Below are 13,341 nucleotides of genomic sequence, written 5' to 3'. Positions count from 1 at the left end.
GATTTTAAAAGAAATTTCATTGGTATGAAAAGCGTGTGATGTTAATGAGTACATTCTGCAGATACTAACAGATACAAAAATTCACACTTCAAATATTCTGCATGTAAAACATACCAGAGCTTTATTCATGAATCATTGCAGAGGATTTTGTAGATTGACAAACATATTTTATTGAAGGGAAACACTTTAAAAATTTAAGAATGTGTCCTCTTTTTTTTCTGTTAAATTATGGTAAAGTATGCTGCAGGAATCCAAGCTAAAAGTAGAGCCACACTGAAGTTTTCTCTGCCATGTCAAACCTGATGCTGTCAGTGTATGGCATGTCACCACAGGAGATACTTGGTGAAATGTCCTGTCCCATCCCAACACTAAAGACTAACAAACAGCAAAACATGTCCTTATATATTTCATAATAATTAATATGTGCAAAATCACTTCGTTTGTAAGACCCATTTTTCTGGTCTCTCTTGTATTTAAATGTTCATTTCAAACAATATGTTCCCTGAAGTCACAGATCTCAGACCTCACTTGTTCACAGCATTGCCCGTTGTGTTGTCATAATATGAGAAGAATAAAAAATCAAACAAATATACTCATTGAGTTCAATGAAGCTTATTTGTAATAGTATTTCCATTTGAATCAAGCACAGTATTCCAGTTACAATGCATTTAAAAAAATTCATTTCCATACTAGGTATTGTATTATAGGTATAGGTCTTTTGGAATTTTTGGAATATACTAGTTGAAGTATTCTTTTGTGGCCTCTAGTTTTGTATCGTAAAGTCACATGTTGTCATTCATTTGGTTTAACTGTTAAGTTAGTGCTCCAGAAGTTTGGTGCTCAAGCCGCAGATGTTGCTGGTTTGATGCTGCTTTTATTATTATTATTATTATTATTATTATACATTTAAGGGTTAAGAGAAAGGGTTATTTTAATGAACCAGTACATCACAAGTGCAGGAAATACTCTTCCACGCAGACTGTGCATAAAGCAACATTCTGTAATTTCAAACAATTTTTCGTTCAACAGCTGCTTCATCTTTGTATAAATTGAGTACTATCACAATGTTTTGAGTTAACTATCACTTATGAATATTAATTTCCACATAGTAGCAAATCCAGATATAAGAAAAACTGTGTTGACTGCCACTTTACAAAATTGCAAGTACATTCTTAAAATGAACTGCTTGTTCACAAGAACATTGTGGAAATGATTTCCTTAAATGGCCTCTTAACTAATAATTAAGTATGGTCTTCAAATACTTTACACAAAAGTAACATGATCTGCATTTGTATTTCATCCACAGAAATATTTCAAGGAGGTTTTCAAATAACCAAATTGTTCTCCTTAATAGGGGATGTCGAGAAAAACAAGCAGTTGTTAATGTGTGTATCTTTACTTGTGGTGACTGTGTCATTTACACTAAAACCACAAAGAGAAATACTTATTTTGTAAATTTTTTGCATAATGCTAAAACAAAACAAAATTTTATTTTCAAAAAATTGTTGGTGTTGAAACCAGGTTTAATGTTTTTTCTGCTTTGTCTGTCTGTTCTCTTTATGCAGATTTACCACGATTCTAATTTTGCCTTTTATCAAGGTTTTTCTTTTTTCCCCTGTTGTAAATAAAAACACCACTTGTCTTATTGAAGAGCGTGATTAGTATTTTGGGAATATTATATAAAGTTGTAATATAACCTGTGATCTTCTCCTTCAGTCTTTTGTCTCGCCAGTGACAGAGTGCGTTAATGGTGTATAATCATCACTCCATATTCGGCCATCTCTGTTTCTTTCTGTGGCTGTGCCTCAGTCTTTTCAATTAAATCTGTTGCCCTAAGAGTTCAAATTTCTCATCTTTATATGAATCATGTAAATTGTGTTTTAACATTATGTGTTTTTGAGATTAGATTGTCAACTAGGCTGGTGTTTGTCTAAAGAATAGGAAACTACACCCATAGTGGCTGGTATACCAGACCAATAGATTTGATCCAGATTAAGCTCATCTTCTCTGTTGCAAGATAGCACATTGCCTATTATACTGTATGGACAAATCGAGGTTGTAAATTTGTTAATATGTGTGGGATTATACTAGTAACTTATGTTGTTTGAAGCTGATTACCCTGTGGTATTAATACAGAATGACAGAGTGGTGTAAGTTATCTTTCTATTTTCGTAGCAATTCAGGTAAAAGATTTCAAGTAAGAGTTGCCTTTGTCAGTCACAAAGCTAGGCGTAAATCACACTAATTACTGGTTGTGAAACTCAAATGTATCATATCAAGTTATTTATTTTAAAACCTGGTAGAAACTATTACGTTCTAACTGGAATATTTGTTGTGACTAATTTTTCTTAAGTGAGTGGCCCCAATACTTCAAAAATCCTTTCTCTTGCAGCAGTGACACATTAAAAAAAAGTTTAATGATGTAATTTTATAGCTAGTATAATCAGTGAATGTATGCTTCCTCACCCCCCTCCCCTCCCAAAATGTACTTATTAATAGCACATTTTAAATTCTAATGAAATCTGTGGTATTAGATAGAAATTTTGTTTTGAAAAGGCACAGCCGATTTCCTTCCCCATTCTTTCCTAATCTGATGGGACCGATGGCCTTGCTGTTTGGTCCCCTCTGCCAAATCAACCAACCATCCAAAGTTGCACCATCTTAAATTCCACTGGATACTTCAGTCACACACTGAGATAAGTTGACTTTAGGCTATTAATGCTGCATTTAAGCATTAATTTTTAAAATCTCTCTTCTATATCAGCATATTTACCATTGTTTTCTCACTCAGTTTCATAATTTGTGCGCTCTTGTAATATTTCCAGAATGAAAATTTTGCATTTGTTTGTAATGGAATTTTATAACAAGCAGTACTCAGTTTTGACACTCAAAACTGCACCTAATCTTAGCACAGCAAATTATGCAGGAGATCTACTGTGAAGGTTAGAAGGGCAGTCCATGTTGAATTCCACTTTGAGTTAGCCAAGAAATGTGCTTAGAGGGCACAGTTGATACGATCATAGCCAGCGAAGTTTTATGGTTTGACAATGATCTTTGTTATGTTATTCCCCCTCAGAATGCCCTAAATATTAATTTTATTCATATCCGAGACAATTGCCATAGCTCTTTGGCCACTAGTGAAGCCTCTGTAGACTCGTGGCTTATATGAGAGGCTGGTGATTTTATGCAGTGAAGAACCTGCTCAGTTTTCTTATTTACTGATAGTATGAGAATGACAGTACATTCTGTTCATGCTTGGAAAAGAATTTCCATATCCCGCAACAGTTAACTAGTTATGTGAATGAAGTTAGAGTGAGAAATAGCCAAATGAATATTTACTTTACACGTTTGGGGATGCAGTGTTATAACTTGCAGGTTCTCATCTATAAAGTTGCATTAAAAAGAACGGAGGAGGTATTTTGAACCGTGCCCCATTTCCACTTTGAACTTTCGTGTAAATTTTGACAGACTGCTAGCAGTTCTGACATCCACATAATGAATCTCACATCTGACTGTCTTTGGATCTGCTTTCCTCACTTCAATTATAGCTCGCTCCAACACTTATCCATTTACAACTTTCAGTTACACTAACATGATGTCAAGGCGCAGTGTGACAGGTTAATGTTATATCACGGTCAAGAGAACCAGTTCCATGTTGTGTTATCACGCTCCCCTACCCCCCCCCCCCCCCCCCCCCCCCCCCAGAAATTTTTGTGCTGTTAAATACATGTATGTCATAAATGTTGTTCTGAAGCGACAAAACCAATATAATATGCTCATGGTATTACAGTGGAGGGATGATCTTCAGATGAGGACATCAGATTTTGTTGTTAGTGTGGAAAAACTTCCCATTTAATGTCTACCAATTATTTATAGTAATATTTATCTAATTGTCAGTATTTCATTGGTAAACAACAAAAGCTCCTTCATATTGCATTATGTGTGAGTAATTACTGGTATTGTGTGTTAACTCAAGATATTATTTCACCCACACTTAAGTATACAAATTGCTGACACTAGAAAGAGTTTAATCTGCAAGACTTGTGACAGTAGTTGTAACCATATTATGCAGTAATACAGTCCAGTTTCTTTTTATAGTGAATAATGCTGCCAATGTTTAAGAAATCAGAACACAAGTTGCTCACTACTTACCTTTTAGATGCGAGATGTCGAGGAACTAAACAGAAATGTTAATAATAATTTCTTCTGTAGTAAGTTACAGCAGAATTTCAGTTTTATTTATTCTATGAATCATTGCATCACATCTAGTGTCATTACTACTGCCATGATTATTTCATGCACCCAATAATAATAACAATAATTCAGTAATTTTTGATGCAGATACAGTTGTATATTCTCCCTCAAGTACCTTTATCAAAGAAATCATTAATTGTGGTCTGTTTGACAAATTGTTCTGTAACTGTATTTCCTTCTTATTGTCATTAGCTCCTTGCGATTGAATTACCCACTGTTAGTGTTGTATTCTTAACTGAGTGTTGTAAAATGTCTCATCTGTCTCGAGCTTCTTGTCTCGCAGAGATTTTTTCTTAATTGCGAGTAAAAGAGTCTTCGAAAACCATGTATGGCTGCTGACTTTTCAATCTTTTTATATGTGATAAATCTCCAAATAAAATGAAATGTTGTTGGTTCCCATCAAATATTTTATATCTCTTGTTGTTGTTGTCGTTCATACAATGAACTTTGTTGTAATTGCATGTCTGAAAGTGTAAGCAGATTGTAGAGTAACATAGGCAGATTTCTTTTTTAATTAAAAAGGGGTTATGTAAAATACCTTTGTACATGCATGTTTTAATTGATAATGCTTGTAAGTTACGGGAAAGAAAACATTAATTTCCACATTTTATTAAAGAATGTACATAATGTTGGAATATTGTATTTCTATGAAAGATTTGAAGTGATGAGAAGTTTAAGAGTTGTTTTATTGTTTTCGCACTTAGTGTGGTGCTTGCTACACGATTTTCTGATGTCTCGTGTTCATTACTGGCTGCCTTACTATCATCCAACAGGTGTAACATTTATTGCATTGCTATGTTTTTATTGACTTTAACGGGTTTGTGTTATACAATATTTTCATTAATGATTTTGTGTGTAGTGCATAACATCCAGATATCGACATACTATTTCCATTTTTTACCTAATTTTTTACTGTTATTCCTTATTTGTAGAACCTTATTTATCAGTGTACTCGAATCTGTTTTTACCAGTGTGCGTACAATAATGTAACTGTCACAAGATATGACTCATAAGTGCCCTTTATGTATCTGTTGTATTAATGTAATTATGTGCTTCATGTTGCCAATGATTATAAGAGCTAATTAGGGTAATCACTACCTTGTATTTGTGTCATTTATTGTATTTCTGAAAACTAAGTCCCTTGCTGGTATTTATGAATCCAATTATATTCTCTTTATAGACAGAGAAGCCATATTTTATGTTTGCATAATTACTTATCTTTTACATTGTTATGGAAGCTTTATATTTCCAGTTCATGAACTGTCTGAAAAGGCAATGTTGTATTATATCTGATAGTTTAGATCTAGTCATTTTTTTTTTTCTGTGAGTTGGGGAGGGGTTACTAGGCTGAAGGATCCTTGCTCATTAATTCTCTCTCATATCCTTCATAAATTTGTGCAAATGGTCCACTCTGTAGTGACATTAAGTATTTGTACATATGTGAATTTATTATAAACTTAAAAAATTTTTTGTAGATCTTGCCACAGTTGTGTTACAAAATTTGATTTATTTTGTTGCATATTCTGCTCCATTAATTTCTCATGTAAATTAATCTGTGATAGTGTTGCCACAGTATATAAATATGTCTTAAAAATTTTTGTTCTCTTGCACAATGTGCTCACAGTTTGCATACTTTATGTTACAGCTTAAGTTCATAGCACACTCAAGAAACTTATTGTTCCTTGCTCTGGAAAGCATCAGTTTATATAGCACTTAAAATAATTAATTGCAACAAAATATTGTTGAACTGTGTACAGTTTGTAGGATTTATCATACATTTTGAAATAATAAATGGAGTACAGGTACTATTTATGTAATTAAATATGAGATCTAATCACTATTTTCAGATCTTCAGTAACAATCCTCGTTTTAAAGGATTGAATATGAGGTTTTAGACCACATTATGCAAGTGAATTATACAGTTTGACAATATATTGTTGCAGTCATGCTCTAGGTGTGCATAATGAAGATATTTGTTGTCCACTTTGTCACCTGTTTTTAAATAATTTGAGCCACGTATTTATTACAACCCAGCAAAACCAGGACGTCTGTAACAAATCCTTTTTCGGCTGTTTGGGAGTATTCCTGACAGTACAATCCCTTTATAATGTACAAAATTATGTAGAGTTACAAATTTTAGCTTTAAATGTAAAGTCTTTTCAGATGTCTGGCCTGAAGGAACATTAATGGTGCCTTCAGTTATACTGTGTTCATGTGATGTACATATGATTTTAAATACATGGGTCCACACTTACATGTTTTGAGTTTTTTGTAGAAATGCAGTCTGATACTTTTCAATTTTCAGTTGCCCTAATTTACTAAAACCTGCAATGACACTTCCTTTGAAGACTGGCTGACAGGTGTCTGCAGGGTCTCCAAGTTCGCACTTAATTATTGTACTATGGACGAGATTTAATGTGGTGTTATGTGTTAGCCATATGGATGCCACTTCTTTCCCCTTCTCAAGGTAAGGCAGCATGGAGACAAATACACATCATACGGTCGGTTCCGTACCCCCCTTCCCATCTATTAAAACCATATTTTCATTTTAGCCCTTGAAGCTTAGAAAACAAAAGACATCACTGTTACATTTGCTGTTTGTTTCCCTTATAGCCTAATTGTAACAATTAGCAACTTTTTGAAGCTCATGATAATTTCTGTGGAGGAGACAGAAACCTGGTAAATAAGAGTTTGATTCCAACATGTAGATTTTTGCTTGTGAACCTTAGCACACTGTGAAAATATTAAGAATAAAGTCAACCTCAACAAAATGAAAATAAATCAACAGAAGGAATGACGAAGTAAATTTCTATTAAATGGTGAGTATTAATTCATTGTTCATACTAGCTATGAATGAGAGAGAAATATTTAATAGAATATGGTTACAGATTTATAACATAACAAACATGATCAGATCAAGGAAGAGGAAAGACATTATTAAAAAAACATCTATTAAACACTATTTTTATATTGGTACAATAATTGTTATGACATTTTTGAATGTGAATGCTCTTGATTGAATCGTGATGGACAATAAATGAGGCCAAAATAGGATATCTTCTTGTCACAGAGACTGGAAAATAGATGGAAGTGATACATGCTGAATATTATTCACAAAATTTACTCAAATAATTGCAGAACTGTATCAAATTCATAGTGGAAGCTGACAAGATAGAAAAAGGTTGATAAAGAATGTTACTTCAAACCTTCAGCAAGAAGAAGCAATCTGCTACTCCCCAAATGAACTTGTGCACTTTTCTTCTAATTTCAGATAACACTGTGGCTGCCCATTTATTGGGACCACATCTTTTTTTGTTAATGAACCTTTGACAGTTTATATTTTGCAGATACACTTATTACCTGTGTGGCACAACTGTCTAATTTGAAAGGAGCAAAGAATGTCTTAAGAGACAACCTGTACCACATCAGACACAAGCAGCACTGTAAGTTAAAGACCATGTATGGAAATCCATACTGAAGTGCCCTGCTAGGAGATCAGGATGGGAGGCACTGATTATGTCGTGCAATCCTGCATGTAGCCCATTGAGCTAAGTGCCAGGAGAAACTAGGTCCTGCTCTTTCGGCAGAGTAAGGCAGGTCCAGCGCCAGGCAACCATAGACAGAATTTCCGACAGCGTTCCTTGTAGAGGCTCGTGTGACAAGGCTTCTCACCTACTGACCTCTTGTTTCTTCCAGAAGCTTCTTCGCTACCAGTCATGTAGTCGACGTCATCCTGACCACAAAGAAACACTCTCTCCTACTTGCTTGCATCACTGCTAATGTTAGGTTACCTTTTTACCCACACACATCGTGCAACAGTATAACTCTGGCTACTCACTCTTGGTATATCTGTCTTTCGAGACTGCAAAATTTTTCTGTCATTTGATTTAGTACATACATCATGAATTCATTTCTTTATTTATATCTTTCTTCATTGACACACAAATCTTTTATTGTACATATTCACTTTTTCAAATAGTCATCAATCTTGTAACACATTTTCCCTATATCCACAATTAATCGTATATCTCTTGCAACATACACTTACATTTGCACAAATGCACTCATTTACTATAAGCACGTTATAATCATTTTCTTATCAGTGACACATCATCATCAACACATCATGATCTCTTTTCTTACACCTATTTTTTTACACAATCGTCACCTATAGTTCTATGCAGGAATAGAAAGCCATCTCTACAACATGTACAATGTTTACGAATACACAGAGCCACTATTATAATCATAATACTTGATGCCATGTAACTACAGAAAGATATACTACTTAACGAGAAACCACTAAAAGCAGTCCTCCGCTGATACAAAATTTCGTTCTGTAACTTGTCCAACTTAAGATCTGCTGTATTTAAATTGTCTAACTGTCTTTCACTTTGCACAACAGTCAAATTCAAAGTAATTTCTCATATATTCCTTTTTTCCTAATTAACAATACAACACACTGTATCCATATTCAAGTTGGGACTATATAATTAGTTGTTATGTTTGTTTTAATGATATGTTCTGATTGTATCAGTATTTGAGCACCACATCCTCAACATTTAGCAAGAAATTTCAGTTTGCCTGTACTGTGAATAAAATGAGTGGATTCATTACCACTCATTACCCCTTATTTGCATCCAAACATTTTCATTTAATGCAATATACTTTTGAGTACAATCTTAAGGTATCTTCGAAACAGGTTGTAACATCCTTGCTACACATTCTGTGAGTTTGATCTACCTTTTTGCATCATCATGTGCTAACTGTATTCCCTTTTCAGAGGCTCTGTATGTAAATAATTGTTTCCTTTCTTTACTTCAGCAGAAAGTGACCAAAATTTATACATTTCAAATACATTGTCATCTATAAGGGGAATCACTTACAATGTTACCAAGAATGAACACACAAGGGTCGATTATTTTAGGTAATTGATAACTATTGTCCCCTGTAAGTGCTGATGGGGATTTCTTATCTTTAATGTCATCTTTTTCAATTCCAGGTTTTTTACTACTTGCACAGGAATAATTAGCTGCAGTTCCAAAATACCTTTCTGCACATTCACAATTACAGTGATTAGCAAATCGTATCCCCATCCTAGCTCATTAAAGATGTCAGCTGAATTAGCTGCTCATTAATGGTTATCAATATTTCAGCGCTCTGTAGTTTTCTATCGGTCCTGTTCTCAAACTATATTATATGCCGACTGAGCTGTCTCATTACTTGTGTAATGATGTGCTCATTTCTCACTATGGAACGTATTGACTGATTAAAGCTTGTTAATGTTGCTTATACTGTTGTGACCTGCTCCCTAGTTAATCTTAACATCTGTTTTTCTCCTCCTTCTAACATATTAATCTTTGCCTTGAAATATGATGTGGTATCTTTATTTGTAGTTCCAAATAATACCTTACTGATATCTTCAATGAAATTAAGTACTCCCCATTTCCTCTTTCTTGAACACAGTGAGCTCATTGCCCAATTAGACGTTGAGATTTTACCTTTGTAACAGTGTAATGGCTGTTCTGCACTAGGACACATACAGCACTCATGTTAAGTAGAGTGAGCCTTCTCCGACAGAATTCTACAGCTCTGGTAGCTAGTACTTTGGTGTTTTCATATTTGTTCTTGAATACTACTAAATTAAAATAACTTATGATTCTCCAAGTTACGCTATAAAGAATGACTTTCCCCATGATGTTATAGTATAATTCTGGGATTAACCAGAATTTTGTGAAGTTGTAGATCGAGATGATGTGTCATTGTTTACCACCATCCTGTAATTAAAAGAACTCTTTCAGGCACTTGGCATGTGCTATCAGATATTTATTCCCCCTTAAGTGTATGGCCACATGTGGTCCTTTGTTTTCTAATAAAAGGGGTCTCCCCATTAAGTGTCTAAATTTCCTTCATCTTCCCCTGCGTACACTTCCATCAAATAACGAAACTTTACCTCGTGGTTGGAACTCTTTTTGGATTGAGTTTTATCATAATATTCTTTGTTCCTCAATTTAGACTGAGCATTAAAAGTTTTTTGCACACTGGTGCATAGCTCCTGGTCGCTCTTTTAACTCAAGCACATAATCTGGAAAGGAAACGACTAATAATGGTACAGGGTACCCTCCACCATGCACCATACGGTGGCTTGCAGAGTATGCATGTAGTTGTAGATCATAATTGTAAATTACGTCTGCTATGTTCTTTTGCAAGATTCCCGGTATATTACATACACTCCCAAATAACATATCATGTGGTGTGTACCCAGTTGCAATGAGTGGTGGTGTGTTGAATATGAATACAGCATATTGGATTAAAGTGTCAGAGTCATCTGTGCTCCATCTATGTAATGCCTGAGCATTTCAGTTAAAGTTCCTGTGTTCTTTCCAACACTCTGTTACTCTGCAGGTGGTTGGGTTTTCTCTACACACAATACTTTGCATTGTTTCACTTACAAAGTTCACTACCCATATCACTGACCTCAATTTGCAGCAGGATTTTGGAGTATATACTGTACTCTAACATTATGAATTACCTTGAAGAAAATGACTTATTGATATGTAACCAACACGGATTCGGAGAAAATCATTCTTGTGCAACACAGCTGGCCTTTTATTCCCATGAAGTAATGAGTGCTGTCGACAAGTGATCTCAGATCGATTCCATATTCCTAGATTTCCAGAAGGCTTTTGATACCGTTCCTCACAAACGACTATTAATCAACTTGCATGCGTATGGAGAATCGTCTCAGTTGTGTGACTGAATTAGTGATTTCCTCTCAAAGAGGTCGCTGTTCATAGTGATAGATGGTAAATCGTCGAGTAGAACAGAAGTGATATCTGACATTGTGCAAGGTAGTGTCGTAGGCCCTCTGCTGTTCCTGATTTACATAAATGATTTAGGTGATAATCTGAGCAGCCCCCTTAGATTGTTTGCAGATGACGCTGTAATTTACTGTCTAATAAAATCATCAGACGACCAATTCCAATTAAAAAATGATCTAGAGAGAATTTCTGTATGGTGCGAAAAGTGGCAATTGGCACTAAACTAAAAAAAAGTGCAAGGTCATCCACATGGGTACTAAAACAAATCTGATAAATTTTGGGTATACGATAAATCGCACAAATCTAAGGGCTGTCAATTCGACTAAATACCTAGGAATTACAATTACAAGCAACTTAAATTGGAAATACCGCATAGATAATATTGTCGGGAAGTCGAAACAAAGACTATGCTTTGTTGGCAGAACACTTAGAAGATGTGACAAACCCACTAAAGAGACAGCCTACATTACACCTGTCCGTCCTCTGCTGGAATATTGCTGCACAGTGTGGGATCCTTACCAGATAGGATTCACGGAGGACATCGAAAAAGTGCAAAGGAGGGCAGCTCATTTCGTGTTATAGCGCAATAGGGGTGAGAATGTTACTGATATGAAACACGAGTTGGGGTGGCAGTCACTGAAACAAAGGCGGTTTTCTTTGTGGCGAGATCTGTTTACGAAATTTCAATCACCAACTTTCTTTTCCGAATGCGAAAATATTTTGTTGACACACACCTATGTAGGGAAAAATGATCATCGTAATAAAATAAGAGAAATCATAGCTCGAATGGAAAGATTTAGATGTTCCTTTTTCCCACGCACCATTCGAGAGTGGAATGGTAGAGAAATGAATTGCAGAATAACCATGAAGACAGATGTAATCACAGTTTCTCAAAGACCTCCTCAAGCCAGATATTATGCTCTGCTAGTGAAGAGCTAAATATTACCACATCATCTAGGAATAAGAATATCTTTCCTTTTTCTAACCCCATTAAGATAGATTTCATTAATTTTTTGATAAGTTCTCGGTCTGTCTTCATATCCATATCTGTTGGCATTCTCTTGTAGTGCCTGTATGGTGTACTAACAGTTGTTTTCTCTGGGTCTTTCTCATCCAACAACACTTGATAAAAATGCCATGTGGCTAGGGCCTCCCGTCGGGTAGAATTTGATAATACAGCTTGAATAAATCAAGTGTTGAGAAATAATTGTCGTTACCTAGCCCATCCAAAATTACATCTATTCTAGGGTTGGGGATACATGATATTAATAGATTTCTCATTCAGACAGCTATAATCTGCTACAATTCACAAATTTCGTTTCTCACTAGCATCGGTATTCATTGGAATCATAATTAAGGGAAAATTTCACACACTGTTACTCAGAACTATAGTATTGGGGCACACATTGATGTACATCAGCACCCCTCAGCAGCTAATGGTATTGTTTTAATTGTAATTTCATTCTGGAGAGCTGCACGGTCATCACTGGCATCTGTTCCTCCGGATGTGCCCGAAAGAACAGTTGCCACCTTCATTTGAGTGTTATTGGTGATCTAAAAATGGAAAGTAGTTGAGTATCTTCTCTAAGTATACCATATCCCTAATGCTTAGTGGCATCATTATGATGAAAAAGTGCCGATGCTGTATCAGATCAATCTCAGTAAAGTGTTATCTTATCGACTTGAGCAAGGTAAGGTGGGGCAAATGCTCCCACAAAATGAATAAGTAGAGCTTTATGCACATTTATAACTGTTTAATTCAGCAATTTGGAAAAATGTAATAATTTTTTCACATACTTTGAAACATGTTGAATTAGATTTTATGGATATAGGTAACATAACTGGATGATATAATTTTCTGTATTTTTTAAAAGGTGGTCGTTACTGAAAACGCACTTGCCCCCCATAGAGTGGTAGTTGGCGTACAATACCCATGTGAGAATGAAACGGCAAGAATGTCTTACAACCTTTCTTTGATCTTTGGTTTTGATTTGACATAAATATCATGGATAATGTAGGTTGGGTGTACTTTTTTGTTAACAAACAACCATGTGTGTTTTGCATGGACTTATTTCTTACTGAATAGTGTAATTATCGAAAGATACATTGAAACTTATTTCACATCTATGACCCATGTTTGTGATGGGTGAAACAGATGCAGTGTCACTTTTGAGAACAACAGACAAATCTTGAACAAATGGGAATATAACTACTGCTTTTGTTTTCAGGAATGAGCTCTTTCTGGTGAACTTCACGGAAAATTTGT

Source organism: Schistocerca serialis, chromosome 1, assembly GCF_023864345.2.
Source record: "Schistocerca serialis cubense isolate TAMUIC-IGC-003099 chromosome 1, iqSchSeri2.2, whole genome shotgun sequence".
In the NCBI taxonomy this organism is placed as follows: domain Eukaryota; kingdom Metazoa; phylum Arthropoda; class Insecta; order Orthoptera; family Acrididae; genus Schistocerca; species Schistocerca serialis.
The sequence above is the reverse complement of the archived record's forward strand: the minus strand, read 5'-3'. Positions refer to the sequence as shown.